An 18,904-nucleotide genomic window follows, 5' to 3' on the forward strand; every position below is an offset into this window, starting at 1 on the left:
TCTCAACAGCCTCTCCAACACTTGTTACTATTTGTCTTGATGATAGCCATTCTAACTGGGGTGAGGTGATATCTCGTTGTGGTTTCTATTTGCATTTCTCTGACGATTAGTGATGTTGAGCATTTTTTCATGTCTATTTGCCAGTTGTGGGTCCTTTTTGGAGAAATGTCTCTTCAGGTCCTCTGCCCATTTTTCAATTTGGTTGTTTGTTATTTGGTGTTGAGTTGTATGAGTTCCTCGTATATTTTGAATATTAGCCCCTTATCAGAGGCACTGTTCACAAAAATCTTCTCCCATTCAGTTGGTTGTCTCTTTATTTTGTTGATGGTTTTTTTTGCTGTGCAGAAGCTTTTAAGTTTGATATAGTACCATTCATTTATTTTAGCTTTTACTTCCCTTGCCTTTGAGTCAAATTCATAAAATGCTCCTTTTTTTTTTTTTTTTTAAAGATTTTATTGGGGAAGGGGAACAGGACTTTATTGGGGAACAATGTGTACTTTCAGGCCTTTTTTCCAAGTCAAGTTGTTGTCCTTTCAATCTTAGTTGTGGAAAGTGCCATTCAGCTTCAAGTTGTTGTCCTTTCAGTCTTAGTTGTGGTGGGCACAACTCAGCTCCAGGTCCAGTTGCCGTTGCTAGTTGCAGGGGGTACAGCCCACCATCCCTTGCGTAAGTTGAACCGGCAACCTTGTAGTTGAGAAGATATGCTCCAAACAACTGAGCCATCTGGGAGCTCAGCGGCAGCTCAGCTCAAGGTGCTGTGTTCAATCTTAGTTGCAGGGGGCACTGCACACCATCCCTTGCCGGACTAGAGGAATTGAACTGGCAGTCTTGTGGTTGAGAGCCCACTGGTCCATGTGGGAATCGAACCAGCAGCCTTCGGAGTTAGGAGCATGGAGCTCTAACCGCCTGAGCCACAGGGCTGGCCCATAAAATGCTCTTTGAACCCAAGGTCCATAAGTATAGTAACTATGTTTTCTTCTATGCGGTTTATTGTTTCAGGCTTTATGCTTAAGTCTTTGACCCATTTTGAATTAATTTTGGTACATGGTGACAGATAGCAGTCCAGTTTCATTCTTTTGCATGTGGCTTTCCATTCTTCCAGCACCATTTCTTGAAGAGGCTGTCTTTTCTCCATTGTGTGTTTTTTGCTTCTTTGTCAAAAATTATCTGTCCATATTTATGTGGGTTTATTTCTGGGTTCTCAATTCTATTCCATTGGTCTGTGTATATGTTTTTCTGCCAATACCATGCTGTTTTGATTATTGTTGCCCTGTAGTACAAGCTAAAGTCAGGGAGTGATACCTTCCCCACTGTTCTTTTTTCTTAGGATTGCTTTGACTATTCGGGGTCTTTTTTGTTTCCATACAAATCTGATGATTTTTTGTTCTATTTCTTTAAAAACTGCCATTGGGATTTTGATGGGGATTGCATGAAATCTGTATATTGCTTTGGGCAATATGGCCATTTTAACTATGTTGATTCTTCCAATCCATGAGCACAGAATGTTCTTCCATTTCATTGTGTCTTCTTCAATTTCTTTTAAAAATGTCTTGTTGTTTTCAGCATATAGGTCTTTCACATCCTTGGTTAAGTTTATTCCTAGGTATTTTATTCTTTTTGCTGCAATTGCAAAAGGAATTGTTTTTTTAATTTCTTTTTCTGAGATTTCATCGTTAGTATATAGGAATGCAATGGACTTTTATATGTGGATTGTGTAGCCACCAACTTTTTTCATTTATTGTTTCTAATAATTTCTTGGTGGATATTTTAGGGTTTTCTATATATAGCATCATGTCATCTGCAAAGAGTGACAATTTAACTTCTTCATTCCCAATTTGGATGCTTTTTTATTTCTTTGTCTTGCCTGATTGCTCTGGCAAGGACTTCCAACACTATGTTGAAAAGCAGAGGTGATAAGGGGACAGCACTGTAGTGTTCCTGAACGCAGAGCAAAAGGCTTCGTTTTTTTTCACTGTTAATTATGATATCAGCTGAGGGTTTGTTATATATGGCCTTTATTATGTGAAGGTATTTTCCTTCTATACCTATTTTATTAAGTGTTTTAATTATAAGTGGATATTGTACCTTGTCAAATGCTTTTCCTGCATCAATTGATACAATCACATGATTTTGTCCTTTATTTTGTTTATGTGATGTATCATCACATTGATGGATTTGTGGATGTTGAACCATCCTTGTGCCCCGGGGATGAACCCTACTTGGTCGTGATGAATAATCTTTTTAATGTATTGTTGCATTCGATTTGCTAGAATTTTGTTTAGGATCTTTGCATCTGTATTCATCAGAGATATTGGTCTATAGTTTTCTTTTTTTGTGTTATCCTTACCAGGTTTTGTTATCAGGGTAATGTTGGCCACATAAAATGAGTTAGTGACTATTGTCTCTTCTTCAATTTTTTGGAAGAGTTTGAGCAGGACAGGTATTATATCCTCTTTGAAGGTTTGGTAGAATTCACTAGTGAAGCAATCTGGTCCCGGACTTTTGCTTTTGGGAAGGTTTTGAATGACTGATTCTATTTCGTTACTGGTGATCGGTCTGTTTAGATTTTGCAGTTCTTCATGGTTCAGCCTTGGAAGGCTATATGTTTCTAAGAACTTGTCCATTTCTTCTAGGTTATTGAATTTGGTGGCATATAGTCCCTTCATAGTATTCTTGGATGATCCTTTGTATTTCTGTGGTGTCCGTGATAACTTCCCCTGTTTCATTTCTGATTTTGTTAATTAGTGTCTTCTCTCTTTTTATCTTAGTCTAGCCAAGGGTTTGTCAATTTTGTTAATCTTTTCAAAGAATCAGCTCTTTGTCACATTAATTTTTTCTATTGTCTTTTTCTTCTCTATTTCATCTAGTTCTGCTCTGATTTTTGTTATTTCCTTTCTTCTGCTGACCTTGGGTTTCACTTGTTCTTCTTTTTCTAGTTCTTTAAGGTGTAACGTGAGGTTATTTATTTGGGATTTTTCTTGTTTCTTGAGATAGGCCTGTAATGATGTAAATTTCCCTCTTAAAACTGCTTTCGCTGCATCCTAAAAATTTTGGTAGGATGTATTTTCATTGTTATTTGTTTCTATGTATCCTTTGATCTCTCCTCTAATTTATTCTTTGACTCAGTCATTCTTTAAAAGTATGTTGTTTAATCTCCATGTATATGTATTTTATCCTGCTTTCTTTTTGCAGTTGATATCTAATTTCAAAGCCTTATGATCAGAGAATATGCTTGGTATGATTTCAATCTTCTTAAATTTGCTGCAGCTGATTTTATGTCCCAATATATGCTCTATCCTTGAGAATGTTCCATGTACACTAGAAAGGAATGTATAGTCTTATGTTTTAGGATGAAGTGCTCTATATATGTCAATTATGTCCTTTTCATCTAATGTGTCATTTAGGGCTGCTATTTCATTATTTATTTTCTGTTTGGATGATCTATCCATAGCTGTCAATGATGTTTTTTTTTTTTTTTATTTTTTTTTTATTTATTTATTTTTTTTTAATTTATTGGGGTGACAATTGTTAGTAGAATTACAAAGACTTCAGTTGTGCAATTCTGAATCACATCATCCACAAATCACACTGTGCGTTCACCACCCAGAGTCAGCTCCCCCTCCACCACCGTACACCTGATCCCCCTCACCCTCGTCCCCCACCCCCCAACCCCCTTACGCTCTGGTAACCACCAAATTACGTTCCCCAGATTAATTTTCAAACCCCGTGGCCATCCTGTGGTCACCGACTGCCCTCCAATCCCCTCACCCTCCCCCCCACCCCCCACTCCCCCCGCCCATCTAGCAACCCTCAGTTTTTCCTCATTGTCTCCCAAACAGTTTCTGATTAGTTCATTCACTTATTCTTTTCTTTAGAATCCGCAAATAAGTGAAATCATATGGAACTTATCTTTCTCTGTCTGACTTATTTCACTTAACATAATGTTCTCTAGATCCATCCATGTTGTTGCAAATGGTAAGATTTCTTTCTTCCTTATGGCTGCATAATACTCCATTGTATAAATGTACCACAGTTTCTTAATCCAGTCATCTACCGATGGGCATTTTGGTTGTTTCCATGTCTTAGCTATTGTGTATAGTGCTGCAATAAACATAGGAGTGCATAGAGATTTTTGAATTGAAGTTCTGGATTTCTCCGGATAGATACCTAGGAGTGGAATTACTGGATCATAAGGTAGTTCCATTTTCAGAATTTTGAGATACCTCCATACTGTTTTCCATAGCGGCTGCACCAGTCTGCAATCCCACCAACAGTGCACAAGCGTTCCCTTTTCTCCACATCCGCGCCAGCACTTGTTGTTTGTTGATTTATTGATGATAGCCATTCTGACTGGGGTGAGGTGGTATCTCATTGTGGTTTTTATTTGCATTTCTCTGATGGTTAGTGAGGTTGAGCATTTCTTCATATGTCTGTTTGCCATCTGTATGTCCTTTTCAGAAAAATGTCTCTTCAAGTCCTCTGCCCATTTTTTAATTGGATCGTTTGTTTTTTTGGAGTTGGGTTGAGTAAGTTTTCCATAGATTTGTGATATTAATCCCTTATCAGATATATCACTGGCAAATATCTTTTCCCATTCAGTAGGATCCCTTCTTGTTTTATTGATGGTTTCCTTTGCTGTGAAAAAACTTTTTAGTTTGATATAATCCCACATGTTTATTCTTTCTCTTAGTTCCCTCGCGCGAGGGTGTATATCAGTAAAAATCTTACTCCGGGTAATGTCTGAGAAGTTTCTTCCTATATTTTCTTCTAGGTATTTTATGGTTTCAGACCTTACATTTAAGTCTTTAAGCCATTTTGAATTTATTTTTGTATATGGTGTAAGGAGGTGGTCCAACTTCATTTTTTTGCATGTGTCTGTCCAGGTTTCCCAGCACCATTTATTGAATAGACTGTCATTACTCCATCGTACATTCTTGCTTCCATTGTCGTAGATTAAATGGCCATATAGGCGTGGATTTATTTCTGGACTCTCTATTCTGTTCCATTGATCTATGTGTCTGTTTTTATGCCAGTACCATGCTGTTTTGATTACTGTAGCCTTGTAGTATTATTTGAAGTCAGGTATTGTTATACCTCCCACTTTGTTCTTATTTCTCAAGATTGCCTTTGCTATTCGGGGTCTTTTATGGTCCCATATAAATTTTAGGATTATATGTTCTATTTCTGTGAAAAACGACGTTGGCAGTTTGATAGGAATTGCATTGAATATGTATATTGCCTTAGGCAGTATGGACATTTTAACTATATTAATTCTTCCTATCCATGAACATGATATGTGTTTCCATCTATTTATATCTTCCTTCATTCCTTTCATCAGTGTCTTATAATTCTCTGAGTATAGATCTTTTACTTCTTTGGTTAAATTTATTCCCAGGTATTTTATAGTCTTTGGAGCGATTGTAAATGGGATTGTTTTCTTAATTTCTCCTTCTGATGTTTTATTATTGGTATATACAAATGCAACTGATTTCTGAATATTAATTTTGTATCCTGCCACTTTACTAAATTCATCTATCAGCTCTAATAGCTTCTTGGTGGAGTCTTTAGGGTTCTCTATATATAGTATCATATCATCTGCATACAATGATAACTTTACTTCCTCCTTACCAATCTGGATGCCTTTTATTTCTTTTTCTTGTCTGATTGCTGTGGCAAGAACTTCCAGAACTATGTTGAATAGAAGCGGAGATAATGGGCATCCTTGCCTTGTTCCTGATCTTAGGGGGAATGGTTTTAGCTTTTCCCCATTGAGTATGATGTTAGCTGTGGGTTTGTCATATATGGCCTTTATTATGTTGAGATAAGATCCCTCTATTCCCACTTTCTTAAGGGTTTTTATCATAAATGGCTGTTGGATTTTATCAAATGCTTTTTCTGCATCTATTGATATGATCATGTGATTTTTATTTTTCATTTTGTTAATGTGGTGTATCACATTAATAGATTTGCGGATGTTGAACCACCCCTGCATACCAGGAATGAATCCCACTTGATCGTGGTGAATGATCTTTTTAATGTATTGCTGAATTCTGTTTGCTAATATTTTGTTGAGGATTTTTGCATCTATGTTCATTAAAGATATCGGCCTGTAGTTTTCTTTTTTTGTGGTGTCTTTGTCTAATTTTGGGATCAGGGTGATAGTGGCTTCGTAAAAAGTGTTTGGGAGTCTTCCCTCCTTCTGGATTTTTTGGAAGAGCTTGAGGAGAATTGGTGATAATTCTTTTTTGAACGCTTTGTAAAATTCACCTGTAAAGCCATCTGGTCCAGGGCTTTTGTTTGTTGGGAGACTGTTGATTACTGATTCAATTTCCGTGGTGGTAATCAGTCTATTCAGGTTTTCTGTTTCTTCTTGAGTTAGCCTTGGAAGGTTGTACGCCTCTAGAAAATTGTCCATTTCTTCCAAATTGTCAAATTTGTTGGCATATAGTTGCTCATAGTAACTTCTTAAAACTCTTTGTATTTCTGCAGTGTCCGTTGTCACTTCTCCTCTTTCGTTTCTGATTTTATTAATTTGGGTCCTCTCTCTCTTTTTTTTAATGAGTCTGGCTAATGGTTTGTCGATTTTGTTTATCTTCTCTAAGAACCAACTCTTGGATTCATTGATCTTTTGTATTGTTTTTCTGGTTTCTATTTCATTTAATTCTGCTCTGATCTTTATTATCTCCTTCCTTGTGTTCCCTTTGGGCTTATTTTGCTGTTCTTTTTCCAGATCCCTTAAATGTGAAGATAAACTGTTGATTAGTGATGTTTCTTGTTTCTTTAGGTAGGCCTGCAAAGCTATGAATTTCCCTCTTAGGACTGCTTTCGCGGCATCCCAAAGATTTTGGGTCGTCGTGTTTTCATTTTCATTTATCTCGAAATATCTTTTGATTTCTTCCTTGATCTCCTGCTTGACCCATTCATTATTTAGTAATAAGTTATTCAGCCTCCATGAATTGGTGTGTCTTCCCGTTTTTTTCCTGTAGTTCATTTCTAATTTCATAGCATTGTGATCAGAGAAGACAATTGGTATGATTTCAATTTTCTTAAATTTATCAAGACTTGTTTTGTGGCCTAACATATGATCTATCTTGGAAAATGTTCCATGTGCGCTTGAGAAGAAGGTGTATTTTGCAGCATTGGGGTGAAATGTTCTGAAAATATCGATTAAATCCAAGTGGTCCAATGTATCATTTAAGGCTGTTGTTTCCATATTGATTTTCTGTCTGGAAGACCTGTCCCTTGTGGTCAGAGGTGTGTTGAAGTCCCCAACTATAATAGTGTTACTGTTGATCTCTGCCTTTATGTCAGTCAGTACCTGTTTTATATATTTAGGTGCTCCTATGTTGGGTGCATAGATGTTTACTAGGGTTATGTCCTCTTGTCGGATCGATCCCTTTATTATTATATAGTGCCCATCTTTATCTTTTAGTATGTTCTTCATTTTAAAGTCTATTTTGTCAGAAATAAGTATTGCAACTCCAGCTTTTTTCTCGTTTCCATTTGCATGAAATATCTTACTCCAACCCTTCACTTTCAGCCTGTGTGTGTCTTTTGTTCTGAGGTGAGTCTCTTGTATACAGCATATACAAGGGTCTTGCTGTCTTATCCAGTCAGCCACCCTATGTCTTTTGATTGGAGCATTTAATCCATTTACATTTAAAGTGATTATTGATAGGTACATAGATATTGCCATTTTTAAATTTGTAGTTAGGTTGTTTTGATCTTTCTTCTATTTACAGAAGACCTTTTAGTATTTCTTGCAATGCTGGCTTGGTGGTAATTAATTCCTTTAGCTTATTTTTTTCTGGAAAGCTCTTTATCTCTCCATCAACTTTAAATGATAGCCTTGCTGGATAAAGCAATCTAGGTTGTAGGCCTTTGTTTTCCATCACTTTAAGTATCTCCTGCCACTCCCTCCTGGCCTTCAATGTTTCTGTAGAAAAATCATTTGATAGTCTTATGGGAGTTCCCTTGTATGTAACCCTCCGTCTTTCTCTTGCAGCTTTTAGGATTCTCTCTTTGTCTTTAAGCTTTGCCATTTTAACTATAATGTGTCTTGGTGTGGACCTGTTTGGGTTAATCCTGGTTGGAACTCTCTGCACTTCCTGGACTTGTATGTTGGTTTCCTTCATCAGGTTGGGGAAGTTTTCAGACATTATTACTTCAAATATGTTCTCAATCCCTTGCTTGCTCTCTTCACCTTCTGGTATTCCTATGATGCGCATGTTGTTGCGCTTGATGTTATCCCAGAGGTCTCTTAGGCCATCTTCATTGTTTTTTATTCTTTTTTCTTTTTGTTGTTCCGTTTGGGTGATCTCTGCTACCTTGTCTTCTAAGTCGCTGATTCGATCCTCTGCTTCATCTAGCCTGCTGGTAATTCCTTCAAGTGAGTTCTTAATTTCGGTAATTGTGTTCTTTAGTTCCAACTGGTTTTTCGTTATGATTTCTACATCCTTCTTTATGTTTTCTCTAAGCTCGTTTGTTATGATTTCTACATCCTTCTTTATGTCTTCTCTAAGCTCCTTAAACATTCTTATCACCAGTGTTCTGAACTCTGTCTCTGAGAGGTTGGATACGTCTGCTTCATTTGGTTCCAGTTGTGGAAGCTTCTTCTGTTCTTTTATTTGGGACGTGTATCTTTGTTTCCCCATTCTGGCTGACTGTGTTTATTTTGATATATTAGGTAGATCCCCTAGAGTTCTTAGTTCTTGCTAGGTTATCTTGTGTAGTATGTGTCCTTTATATTTGACTCGCACCACGTCGTCCTCCTCTGCGTGTGCTCCAAAGGTGAGTCTTATGTTGTGTACACTGTCCCGTTCAAGAAGATCTTTAATTGCTTCCCGCTAATGAGCAGGTGGGGTCAACTCCTGGGCTGACCTGCCGTGAGACTTGGCTCTGCCCCTCGCAGGGCACTCTGCTGCGTGAGGGTTGACCACCCCAATGTGATTTGGCCTCTATGGGCTCCAGAGCCTGCCGAGAACCCCCTCTAGGTATGTGACCTGCAGGTCAACCCCGGCTGCACTCCGATTTGGTCTGGAGTTGGCCCCCAGATATGCCGAGTCCCGTGCCACCCAAGCTGGGCCCCGGCAGGGAAGTCCCAGAACAAGGCAAATCACCAAGCACAGCAGCAACGACAACAGCAAAGAGGAAAAAAGAAAAAAAAAAAAATAACAGCCGATAACCCCCGCTCGACACAGGCAAAGATATCAAAGATACAAGATAAAGCAAAACAAAACCAAGCAAAGCAAAACAAAGCAAAACAAAAACCAGCGACCGTCTCGGCCTGAGCCCATCAAGCAATGACCAGGTTGTCCTCTGCTGTACCAAAGAGCCCCCTGCTTATTGCGCAGGCAGAGCCGGTCACCTGGTGCTCAGAGAGACTTTGGGACTGCAGACTTAAAAGCGTGGGCCTGAGGGGTCTGGATGATAGTCTCCACAAAGTCAGTGCAGCTTCTGCCCTTGTCCGCACGTATGCACACCGAGAGTAGCACCACCAGTCCTTTGTCCAGAGCTCGTGAGTCCTAGGGCACTCCTTCAGTGTGTGTGTATGGGTGCGGGCGGGAGATTTCTGATCTGCTGACAGTGCCTCACAAGCTGGGCCCCGGCAGGGAAGTTTCAGAACAAAGCAAATCACCAAGCACAACAACAACAACAACAACAAAGAAAAATATCAAATACGTTCACATGCAAAAACCACCTGATAACCCCACTCGACAGAGGCAAAGATATCAAAGATATAAAGACAAAGCAAAACAAGACAAAACAAAGCAATACAAAAAGCAGCGACAGTCTCGGCCTAAGCCCACCAAGCAATGTCCAGGTTGTTCTCTGCTGTACCAAGGAGCCCCCTGCTTATTGCGCAGGCAGAGCCGGTCACCTGGTGCCCAGAGAGACTTTGGGACTGCAGACTTAAAAGCGTGGTCCTGAGGGGTCTGGATGATAGTTTTTACAATATCAGTGCAGTTTCTGCCCTTGCCTGCACAAATGCACACTGAGAGTGGCACCACCAGATATGTGACCAAAACTCTTGAGTCTTAAGGCACCTCTTCAGTGTGTGTGTGTGAGTGCGGGCAGGAGATTTCTGATCTGCTGAAAGCCCAGAGCTGCGCCTGCCTCACTGCTGATCTCCGGGTGTGTCTCGGCCGCTGCACCCACCCCACCCTAGGCAAGCCAGGAAGGGTGGGGGCTGGAGATGGAGGGGTCTTCACTCTCCCAGCCCAGCCGTGCGTCGCCCTCTTCCCGCAGGCCAGAAAAGGTGGTGGCTGGGGGTGGAGGCGTCTCTTCTCTCCTAGCGCAGCCAAAATCACGCACACTGCCCAGTCTGCCTGGGTCAGGGCTGCCCGTCAGGCTTCCCAAAGCGTGAGCGTTAGATACCACTTCTCGGTTCAGGGGCCGGTTTAAGTCTCTGGAAGGGCGGGGTAGGATTGGGAGAGCAGGGCGGGGGGGAGAGGCCTAGGTATGGAGACTGCGCCCCCCGTCCGCCGCAGGGCGCGCCGCCTTCCCGGCTGGAGAAATCAGCTGCGGGACGCAGGGAAAGAGCCGCCTCCCGGTCTCTGTGCTCTCCGCTCCGCCTGGGCCCCTGTGCGCGCCCGGCACAGCGGGGCTGCACCGCGGTTTCCAGTCCCTGTCTCTGGAAGGGCGGGGTAGGATTGGGAGAGCAGAGCGGGGGGGAGGGGCCCAGGTATGGAGACTGCGCCCCCGACCGCCGCAGGGCGTGCCGCCTTCCCGGCGGGAGAAATCAGCCGTGGGAGCAGGGAAAGGGCCTACCCCGGTCTCTGCGCTCTCCGCTCCGCCTGGGATCCCGCGCCTGCCCGGCTCTGTGGTTTTCGGTCCTCGCCCCCGCCAGCTGAGGCTCCGCTGGGGGCTGGGCTCTCCCGCCGCTGCCGGCCGGGCGCTCCCACGCCGCTTCTCCTCCTCCTCTCCTTGCTCCGTCCAGTTAGCTTACCCCCAAGAATTTCTTAGCTTCAAGCAATCCACGAATCTCTCCACTATATTGTGTGGTGAGCGAAAATTTCCTCGATGGGTTATAGTTCCCGTTTGCAACAAGATCTGGAGGAGAACTCAGAAAGTGCGCCCTGCTGCCGCCATTCCTATGACGTCACCTCTCAATGATGTTTTTAAGTCCCCTAGTATAATTGTGTTTTGGTCAATTTCTCCCTTTAGTTCTGTTAGTAGTTGCTTGGTATATTTCGGTGCTCCCTGATTGGGGGCACAAATATTGATGACTGTTATGTCTTCTTGTTGTATAGTCCCCTTTACCATTATGAAATGTCCATCTTTGTCTCTTGTTATCTTTTTCACCCTGAAGTCTGTTTCATCTGATATCATTATGGCTACACCTGATTTTCTCTGGGTACCATTTGCTTGGAGTGTCAATTTCCACCCTTTCACTTTGAGTCTATGCTTGTCCTTGTAGCTGAGATGTGTCTCTTGGAGACAGCATATGGTTGGGTTTAGTTTTTTGATCCAATCTACTTCTCTGTGCCTTTTTATTGGTGAGTTCGGTCTATTTACATTTAGGGTGATTATTGATATATTGGAATTTCCTATCATTCTATCTTTAGTTTTCTGGTAAGGCTCTGTCTCCATTGTTTCTTTGCCTTTTTGTTGTCTATTATTTCTGTGTGGTGGTATTCTATGATGTTTCCCTCTGTTTCTTCTTTTGTTACAGTATATATTTCAGTTCTGGATTTTTTTTGAATGGTTAGCCTTAAGTTTAAGTAAAAGAAAGTTTGATATTTAGAGTATTCCATTTTCTTCAGCACGCTTACTTTCTCCATTCCCATATTCCAGTTCAGGCTTTTACTCTCCCCCTTTTTATGCTTTGGTTGCCACAAATTGTCCTGTTGATGGTGGTCGAATAGCCTTCTTTAGTATTTCTTGTAGTGCAGGTCGTGTATTAGAAAATTCCCTCAGCTTCTGTATGTCTGGAAAGGTCTTTATTCCTCCTTCATATCTAAAGATTTCTTTGCTGGATATATTATTCTTGGCTCATAATTTCTCTCTTTCAATAGTTTAAATATTTGGTTCCACTCCCTCCTGTCTTGTAGAGTTTCTGCTGAAAAATCTGATGATAATCTAATGGGTTTTGCTTTGTAGGTTACTGTCTTCTTTTCCCTGGCTGCCTTTAGGATTCTTTCTTTGTCGTTGATTTTAGACAGCTTGAATACAATGTGCCTTGGAGAAGGCCTGTTGGGGTTGAGGTAATTAGGTGTTTTATTTGCTTCTTGGATTTGAGGATCCAGTTCTGTCCACAAGTTTGGGAAGTTCTCATCAACAATTTGTTTGAATATATTCTCTCTTCCCTTCTCTCTTTCTTCTCCTTCTGGTATGCCCATTATTCTTATATTGCTCTTTCTGATGGAGTCAGAAAGTTCTTGTAGAGTTCTTTCATTTCTTTTAAGTCTCAAGTTTCTTTCTTCTTCCATCTGTGTAATTTCCTGGTTTCTATCTTCAATGTTACTGATTCTTTCCTCATCTGGTCAACTGTACTACCTAAGCTGGTTATTTCATTCTTGATTTCCTCTATTGAGTTCTTAATCTCCAGAAATTCTGTTTGGTTCTTTTTAAAATTTCAATCTCTTTCGTAAAATGCTCATGTTGTTCTTTGATTGTGTTTCTGAATTCATTGAACTGTCTTTCTGTGTTTCCTTGCGTCTCATTGAGTTTTTTCAGAACTGCAATCTTGAATTCTCTGTCATTTAAGTCACATATTTCCATATCTTTAAGTTCCTTTTCTGGAGACTTTTCACTTTCTTTCTGAGCTGTCTTGTTGCCTTGGTTATTCATGGCAATTACTGATTTATTATTTCTCTTCCTAGACATCTACAGGAGTGGCTTCTGCAACAGATTGATAGGAAGAGGTCTTTCTTTTGTTTTCCAGTACTTGTTGGTAGAATGTTTTATTTTCTCTCTGACTGCAGCCTTTTTTTCTCTCTCGCATGGTAGTGCTATGTTTTCTCTGCAGTATTCCAGCTTCTCACACATCGGGGGGATTCCCTGGGAGACGGTCTTCTCCTCTGTTAATAGTTCGCCTGGGTCACAGGGCGCAGTGTCTGTGTGGGTATGCGGAGAGCTTTTGAAGTTCCAAAGCTCTTCCTGCACCAGATTCAGAGTCTGTATGTTTCAGCAGTTCTGTTTACTTCTGCAGGGATCTGCCCAGATAGGTGGGGCCAGGGGTGGAATGAGTTGTGAGAGGTGGCCCAGAGCAATGGCAGCGACCACCACCACAGCCAGTCCTGCTTCCATGTTTCACTCCCCTTTGCCAGAACTAGTTGGGCTGCGAATCTGTGTCTGCGGTCCACAGTTTTCAGAACAGCAAATATTCTGTTCTTTTGATCTGACATTGCTACTGTTCCGCTTCTAGCACCGGCCAGGTGGGGGCGGGGCGAGCTCTGGGAGGGTAGAGAGGGGGCGGCTAGTCTCAGTGCCTGAGGCTTCAGTTCTCTGCTCAGCAGTGAGGGCTTAAACCACCGTTTTCAGCCTTCCCTCAGTCTTTTCTCCGAGGTCTCTTCCGTGAGCGTTGGGTTCAGCCATGTTATATGCTGCCCCTTCAGCCCTGTGGGCCATAAGCGGAGCCCTAGCAGTCCGAGTTCTTCCCTCTCCCGTAGCTGCGGTAGTTCCGGGATGCAGTGAGCTCGGAGCACTGAGCTAGGTCTGCGTCCTGCGCCCGCGTGGCTCCGTCTCCCCACTTCTCCTTTCCCTCTTCCCCAACTCGCGCGATTCGCCTACCTTTAGGTGAATTCAGTAGTGGGCCTCTTCATCTCGCCTGTCTGCTGTACAGGGAGTCCTTTGTGGAGTTATTGTTGTTTGATTAGTTGTAAATTCCAGGGGAGCTTTACAGAGGCTCACCTCATGCTGCGATTTTGATCACAAGCCAATCCATTTGTTCTTTAATTGTGTTTTTGAGTTCATTAAAATGCCTGTCTGTGTTTTCTTGCATCTCGTTGAGTTTTTTAAGAACTGCAATCTTGAATTCTCTGTCATGTACGTCACACATTTCCATGTCTTTAAGTTCATTTTCTGGAGAGTTTTGATTTTCTTTCTGAGCTGTCTTGTTGCCTTGGTTATTCACGGCAATTAATGATTTATTATTTCTCTTCCTAGACATCTATAGCAGTGGGTTCTGCAACAGGTTGATAGAAAGAGGTCTTTCTTTTGTTTTCTAGTAGGTGTTGGGAGAATGTTGTATTTTCTCTGACTTCAGCCTTTTATTCTCTCTCACACTGTAGTGTTATGTTTTCTCTGCACTATTCCAGCTTCTCACACAATGGGGTAATTTTCTGGAAGGCAGGCTTCTCCTCTGTGAACAGTTCACCTGGGTCATATGGCACCACCTCCGTAGGGGGGATGTGTAGAATTTCTGAAGTTCCAAAGCTCTTTCTGCACTAGATTCAGAGCCTGTGTGCTTCAGCAGCTCTGTTTACTCCTGCAGCAATCCACCAAGATAGGTGGGGACAGAGTTGGGTTTGGTTGTGAGAGGTGGCCCAGAGCAATGGTACCAATCATCACCACAGCCAGTCCTCCTTCCACAGCTCCCTCCCCTTTGCTGGAACTATTTGGGCTGTGAGTCTGTGTCTGCCATAGTTCTCAGAACTGCAAATCTTCTATTCTTTTGATCTGACGCTGCTACTGTTCCATTTGTAGCATTGGGCAGGTGGGGGTGGAACGAACTCAGGAAGGGTAGAGAAGGGACGGCTAGGCTCCGTGCCTAAGGCTTCCATTCTCTGCTTGACAGTGAGGGCTTAAGCCATGATTTTCAACATTCTTCTCTCAGTCTTTGCTCCAAGGTCTCTGCCGTGAGCGTTGGGTTCAGCCATTTTATATGCTGTCCCCTCTATGGGCCATATGCTCTATGGGCCATAAAGCAGTGCCCAGGTGTCGGAGTTCTTCCCTCTTGTACAGTTCTGGTAGTTCTGGAATGCAGCGAGCTCGGAGTACCGAGCTAGGTTTGCGTCCTGCATCTGTGTGGCCCTGTTTCCACACTTCTCACTTCCCTCCTCCCCCACTCGTGCAATTTGCCCACCTTTAGGCGATTTCAGTAGTGTGCCTCTTATTCTTGCCTGTGTACTGTGCAGGGAGTCCTTTGTGGAGTTATAGTTGTTCAATTTGTTGTAAATTCCAGGGGAGATTTCAAGAAGCTCGCCTCATGCCACCATTTTTATGACCCCAATTTCTAATGTCTCTGTCTTTTCTATTCAAATTATATTAAATATAATAAAATTCTTTCCAAATGTTGTGGCCTGTCTACAACACTGCAATCTACTTGATTTAGACACATCCACTACCAGGTTTATTTCTGACTTGGCCCCATTTCATATTTAGGCCAAACTATGTGGTGCAGTGGTTAATGTCTTTAAAACTGAAAGAACTTTCTCATGTATTTGAAACGGTCTAGGAGTCTGGGACTTGAGAATATTAGAGGACTTATTGTCTATCAGAGAGGGTCTACTAGGAAGAATTCTAATATTCTTTGGTAAAATGCCCATAAGCAAATATGACATTTGTACCATAATATGTACAATACAGGGACATTTTGTATACCTACAGTGGAGTGCTTTTTCAATCGCCTCTATCTACTGATTTCTATCCAATTCAAAACTATTAAATGGAAACGCCATACCATGGAACAATTCCTTCCCATTGTCCCCTTCCTGTAGGTTCTGGCAAATACTAATCTGCATTCTGTCTATATTAATTTGCCTATTCCGGATGTGTCATGTAAATGTAGTCTCAAGATATGTGGCCATTTGTCACTAGCTTCTTTCACTTACCATGTTTTCAAGACTCATTCTTGTGGTGCGCTGTATTAGTACTTCAATCAATTTTATGAGTGAATAATATTTTATTTTAAGGATATACCATATTTGAAAATGAAAACTCTCCAGAAAATGAACTTAAAGACATGGAAATGTGTGACGTACATGACAGAGAGCCAGCACCTTTCCACGTGAGGCCGAGAGCCTAGAAACTGCACTCCTGGCTCCATCCACACAGCGATGTACGAGCATTCCACTTCCTCCACATCACATCCTCATCAACACTTGATATTTTCTGTTTTATTAATGATAGCCATGCTTGTGGGTGTGACATAGTATCTTTGATGTTTTCATTCACGTTTCCCTGACTACTGATGTGTTAGTCTATTCACAACAAAATGTCATAGACTGTGGGGCTTATATAACAGAAATGTATTTCTCCAACTTTCTGGAAATCCAACATGAAGGTGCCATTAGAGTTGATTTCTCATGAGTGTCAGGTGAGAGGGATCTGGTCAGTGAGATCAGCCCCTGAGGGCATCAGTAGGAAGGCCCTGCTTGAGCAGAACCATAGAATCCCCTCTCTTTCCAGGCTCACCATCTTGTGTCTGCACTTCACTGGTATATATTCCTCCCCAGCACCCACCTGGCCAATCTCAGCTGAGCCATCACATCTGTCACAATTGGGATATATGTGACATCTGCAGTCTTTTCTCCAAGTGGCTTCATCCAAAGAAATGCCTCATGCCACTTTCTGCCCCAGAGCCATAAGCCACTACCATCCCCCTTCTGCTCTCATCTCCATCTGTGCAATTCTCGGTACTCTCTGGAACCAGATGCCCCAATTTACAGAGACACACTTGGGGCCCAGAAGCCATGAGTTGCCTAGGTCACCTTGCTATTTGGAGGACAAGAATTGTCTCAATCACACTGTCTCCTGGAGATGTTTATCTCAGAGGTGCTATAACTGAGAGGGTGCAGGGATGAACGTGAGCACTGGAAACCATATAGAAGGGCATATGGTATTTTTACTGTTGAGTAAAACAAAATCCCCTGATTATGGCTCACAGATTTGGTGGTCAAAAATCGGTCAGTTATTCGATGTGATTTGAGTAAGTTCAGGGTGTACTGGTGGACAGAGAGACAGGTCGCTCATATATCTCGCATGTGCCAGGTCTGATGTGTAGGTGGGCTCAGCAGGACTGACAAGCAGAAAATCTTCTGTTTGTGTTTTATGCAGGGTGATTTCAGAGTGTTGGACATTCTACAGTGTGTGTTAGGGATTCCATCTGGTACCAAATGTTGAGACAGGAAGTGTCACTTTCTTTAGGTCTTGGCTCAGAGTCTAGAACAGTTTACTCATGGGCCGACTTCTTGTACAGTTCAAACCGACTGCCCAGTACAGAAGGGAATGTCTCATGCCACATTCTATGGGACATATAGCAAAGAATTTGCAGCCATGATAAATTCTGTTGCAACAAATTATATTCCTTCATCAAAATATAGAGACTGTCTTCCAAAAGAGTGAAAATTGCCGATGTTTCTTGAAATTAGACAATTGAGAATTGAGGTGACACAGCCCTACGTGTGCAAAAAGTAACAGACAAAACAGATAAGTTTGCTGAAGGTGACGCTAAATTCTGAAGTTTAGAGAGTGGGAGAAGTAGAGGTAAACAACAACGCCTTGGTTCCAGTCTAATCCAGACTAGGGTTTCTGGGTGGGAATTCTTTCCCCGCACATTCTTGGGAATTTTTTTCACTTTCTCATTTTCGAATCCTGAGAAAACTTGGTCGGGAAATTGGCTCCTTGAACCCAGTAATACCCACAATGGGAAATAAACATACTACTCACAATGTATCTCTTAGACATTTTTACTTATTTATTGCTATCTAAAGTTACAATGTGTTACAATGTTACATGCCACCAGACATGCACACCCAACACCAGAATCAGATATAACATGACCAGCTAATTTTAGCTCTTGTAAATCGAGCACACTTGATCATGGAGAACAGAAAACAGTTTGTATTTACACAGAGAAATATTTATTTTCACAACCCAGGGTTTTACTACAAAGTTATCTTCAGGTGAACTAACTAAGGAAATCTAAGGTAGTTTACCTTAATATGACATTGCAGTCAAATCCTGGGTTGTGAAAATAGATATTTCTCTGGGTAAATACAAACTGTTTTCTGTTTTCAACAATTAATCATTTCCACAAAGTGACGGCTGATACTACCAACCACATTCGATCAGTTTGTTTGTGGCTGATGATTGTGATGTATGGGTGTTCTTGGCTCTCTCAGCTGCTGTGGGTAAGTCATCTATTTAAAAACAATTTGCACTGCTAATGTCTTATTCCAATATTACAATAATTTCCAATCTCATATCATAATGTTTTGTGGCACTTTTTAGCTATAAATATTCACTGAACAACATAGGTCTTAATTTTTTTCTTAATGCTTTCAAAGGAAATAAAATTTGAATTGGTTAAATGTAGAAATAGAGATCTTGTGTCTCTCACAAAGTACTTGAGCAATGTTAGTTGTCTATGTGAGATGGAAGAGGATGACTTTTTTGCCTTGTCAAGTAAGAATGAAATGCATGATCGGCAAAGTCGGTTAATGGAAAGACTTTTTAAAGGACCATTTACAGCAGAAGTTCCAAGAGAAAAAAGAAAGGATGTCCTTACAGAGAGTTCTGATATTAAATCAGAATCTGATCTGAAATGTGAATTGACTAAAGCAATATCAATTTCAACATCAAAGCCCAGCCCTATGCATGTGGACAAAATATTTGCTCCTCTAAGGAAGGAAATGAGCTTATATGAAGCAACAATGCGCATTCTCTCACTCCCAACTTGAAGATGCTTTTAGACACATTCATAACAATATCTACAGAAAATGAAAGAAATTTTTCCACATCAAGTATATTTGTTACAAAGCGAAGATCATGGTTGTCTGATCAGGCAATTAATGCTCTATGTTTCTTAAAGTTTCATTTTAAAAATGACAAATAAAAACTATTTGAAGTATTTTTAAAATTTTCAAACTAATAATATTTGCATTTGTTTTCTATTAATGTTTAATTTAATAAATTAAATATTTAAATGAGATTGTGTGATATATGTAAAAACTCACTG

This window comes from Rhinolophus ferrumequinum, chromosome 15 (assembly GCF_004115265.2).
Source record: "Rhinolophus ferrumequinum isolate MPI-CBG mRhiFer1 chromosome 15, mRhiFer1_v1.p, whole genome shotgun sequence".
Lineage (NCBI taxonomy): Eukaryota > Metazoa > Chordata > Mammalia > Chiroptera > Rhinolophidae > Rhinolophus > Rhinolophus ferrumequinum.